Genomic DNA, 4,312 nt, shown 5'->3' on the forward strand with positions numbered 1-4,312 from the left:
TTACGAAAGTTACAACCCCTGCATTCTAAGTTTGCTGTAGGTTATAGTTTAAATTACTTAAAATATTTGTCAATCTTAAACCATACAGAAATTTATTATTCAAGGGCAGTTTGGGGGTTGTTTATACATTATTTAAATATAATCAATCAACAAATTAAAAATGTTAACTGTATTACGAAAGTTACAACCCCTGCATTCTAAGTTTGCTGTAGGTTATAGTTTAAATTACTTAAAATATTTGGTAAGCATAAAGCATACGGAAATTTATTATTCAAGGGCAGTTTAAGGGTTGTTTATACATTATTTAAACATAATCGATCAACGAAATAAAAATGTTCACTGTATTACGAAAGTTACAACCCCCGCATTCTAAGTATTCTATGTTATAGTGTGAATTACTTAAAATATTTGGCAAGCTTAAAGCATACGGAAATGTATTATTCAAGGGCAGTTTAAGGGTTGTTTATACATTATTTAAACATAATCTATCAACGAAATAAATGTTCACTGTATTACGAAAGTTACAACCCCCGCATTCTAAGTATTCTATAAGTTATAGTGTGAACTACTTAAAATATTTGGCAAACATAAAGCATACGGAAATTTATTATTCAAGGGCAGTTTAAGGGTTGTTTATACATTATTTAAACATAATCTATCAACGAAATAAAAATGTTCACAGTATTACGAAAGTTACAACCCCCGCACTCTAAGTATGCTGGAAGTGATAGTTTGAATAACTTAAAAAATTGAGCAAGCCAAAGCATGCGGAAATTTATTATTCAAGGGCAGTTTAAGGGTTGTTTATACATTATTTAAACATAATCTATCAACGAAATAAAAATGTTCACAGTATTACGAAAGTTACAACCCCCGCACTCTAAGTATGCTGGAAGTGATAGTTTTAATAACTTAAAAAATTGAGCAAGCCTAAAGCATGCGGAAATTTATTATTCAAGGGCAGTTTAAGGGTTGTTTATACATTATTTAAACATAATCTATCAACGAAATAAAAATGTTCACAGTATTACGAAAGTTACAACCCCCGCACTCTAAGTATGCTGGAAGTGATAGTTTTAATAACTAAAAAAATTGAGCAAGCCAAAGCATACGGAAATTTGCTTATTCAAGGGCAGTTTAAGGATTGTTTATACATTATTTAAACATAATCTATCAACGAAATAAAAATGTTCACAGTATTACGAAAGTTACAACCCCCGCACTCTAAGTATGCTGGAAGTGATAGTTTTAATAACTTAAAAAATTGATCAAGCCTAAAGCATGCGGAAATTTATTATTCAAGGGCAGTATAAGGGTTGTTTTTACATTATTTAAACATAATCTATCAGCGAAATAAAAATGTTCACAGTATTACGAAAGTTACAACCCCCGCACTATAAGTATGCTGGAAGTGATAGTTTTACTAACTTAAAAAATTGATCAAGCCTGAAGCATACGGAAATTTATTATTCAAGGGCAGTTTAAGGGTTGTTTATACATTATTTAAACATAATCTATCAGCGAAATAAAAATGTTCACAGTATTACGAAAGTTACAACCCCCGCACTCTAAGTATATGCTGGAAGTGATAGTTTTAATAACTTAAAAAATTGAGCAAGTCTAAAGCATGCGGAAATTTATTATTCAAGGGCAGTTTAAGGGTTGTTTATACATTATTTAAACATAATCTATCAACGAAATAAATGTTCACTGTATTACGAAAGTTACAACCCCCGCATTCTAAGTATTCTATAAGTTATAGTGTGAACTACTTAAAATATTTGGCAAACATAAAGCATACGGAAATTTATTATTCAAGGGCAGTTTAAGGGTTGTTTATACATTATTTAAACATAATCTATCAACGAAATAAAAATGTTCACAGTATTACGAAAGTTACAACCCCCGCACTCTAAGTATGCTGGAAGTGATAGTTTGAATAACTTAAAAAATTGAGCAAGCACAAAGCATACGGAAATTTGCTTATTCAAGGGCAGTTTAAGGATTGTTTATACATTATTTAAACATAATCTATCAACGAAATAAAAATGTTTACAGTATTACGAAAGTTACAACCCCCGCACTCTAAGTATGCTGTAGGTTATAGTTTAAATTACTTAAAATATTTGGCAATCTTAAACCATGCAGAAATTTATTATTCAAGGGCAGTTTAAGGGTTGTTTATACATTATTTAAACATAATCTATCAACGAAATAAAAATGTTCACAGTATTACGAAAGTTACAACCCCCGCACTCTAAGTATGCTGGAAGTGATAGTTTTAATAACTTAAAAAATTGATCAAGCCTAAAGCATGCGGAAATTTATTATTCAAGGGCAGTATAAGGGTTGTTTTTACATTATTTAAACATAATCTATCAGCGAAATAAAAATGTTCACAGTATTACGAAAGTTACAACCCCCGCACTATAAGTATGCTGGAAGTGATAGTTTTAATAACTTAAAAAATTGAGCAAACCTAAAGCATGCGGAAATTTATTATTCAAGGGCAGTTTAAGGGTTGTATATACATTATTTAAACATAATCTATCAACGAAATAAAAATGTTCACAGTATTACGAAAGTTACAACCCTTGCATTCTAAGTATGCTGTAGGTTATAGTTTAAATTACTTAAAATATTTGGCAATCTTAAACCATGCAGAAATTTATTATTCAAGGGCAGTTTAAGGGTTGTTTATACATTATTTAAACATAATCTATCAACGAAATAAAAATGTTCACAGTATTACGAAAGTTACAACCCCCGCACTCTAAGTATGCTGGAAGTGATAGTTTTAATAACTTAAAAAATTGAGCAAGCCTAAAGCATGCGGAAATTTATTATTCAAGGGCAGTTTAAGGGTTGTTTATACATTATTTAAACATAATCTATCAACGAAATAAAAATGTTCACAGTATTACGAAAGTTACAACCCCCGCACTCTAAGTATGCTGGAAGTGATAGTTTGAATAACTTAAAAAATTGAGCAAGCCCAAAGCATACGGAAATTTGCTTATTCAAGGGCAGTTTAAGGATTGTTTATACATTATTTAAACATAATCTATCAACGAAATAAAAATGTTCACAGTATTACGAAAGTTACAACCCCCGCACTCTAAGTATGCTGGAAGTGATAGTTTTAATAACTTAAAAAATTGAGCAAGCCTAAAGCATGCGGAAATTTATTATTCAAGGGCAGTTTAAGGGTTGTTTATACATTATTTAAACATAATCTATCAACGAAATAAAAATGTTCACAGTATTACGAAAGTTACAACCCCCGCACTCTAAGTATGCTGGAAGTGATAGTTTGAATAACTAAAAAAATTGAGCAAGCCCAAAGCATACGGAAATTTGCTTATTCAAGGGCAGTTTAAGGATTGTTTATACATTATTTAAACATAATCTATCAACGAAATAAAAATGTTCACAGTATTACGAAAGTTACAACCCCCGCACTCTAAGTATGCTGGAAGTGATAGTTTTTATAACTAAAAAAATTGAGCAAGCCCAAATCCTACGAAAATTTACTATTCAAGGGCAGTTTAAGGATTGTTTATACATTATTTAAACATAATCTATCAACGAAATAAAAATGTTCACAGTATTACGAAAGTTACAACCCCCGCACTCTAAGTATGCTGGAAGTGATAGTTTGAATAACTTAAAAAATTGAGCAAGCCCAAAGCATACGGAAATTTGCTTATTCAAGGGCAGTTTAAGGGTTGTTTATACATTATTTAAACATAATCTATCAGCGAAATAAAAATGTTCACAGTATTACGAAAGTTACAACCCCCGCACTCTAAGTATGCTGGAAGTGATAGTTTTAATAACTTAAAAAATTGAGCAAGCCCAAAGCATACGGAAATTTGCTTATTCAAGGGCAGTTTAAGGGTTGTTTATACATTATTTAAACATAATCTATCAACGAAATAAAAACGTTCTCAGTATTACGAAAGTTACAACCCCCGCACTCTAAGTATGCTGGAAGTGATAGTTTTAATAACTTAAAAAATTGAGCAAGCCTAAAGCATGCGGAAATTTATTATTCAAGGGCAGTTTAAGGGTTGTTTATACATTATTTAAACATAATCTATCAACGAAATAAAAATGTTCACTGTATTACGAAAGTTACAACCCCCGCACTGTATGTATGCTGTAAGTTTTAGTTTTAATTACTTAAAATACCTGGCAAGGTTAAATCATACGGAAATTTATTATTCAAGGGCAGTTTAAGGGTTGTTTTTACATTATTTAAACATAATCTATCAGCGAAATGAAAATGTCCACTGTATTACGAAAGTTA

The sequence above is a fragment of the Photinus pyralis genome, unplaced genomic scaffold, assembly GCF_008802855.1.
Source record: "Photinus pyralis isolate 1611_PpyrPB1 unplaced genomic scaffold, Ppyr1.3 Ppyr1.4_LG9, whole genome shotgun sequence".
NCBI classification, from domain to species: domain Eukaryota; kingdom Metazoa; phylum Arthropoda; class Insecta; order Coleoptera; family Lampyridae; genus Photinus; species Photinus pyralis.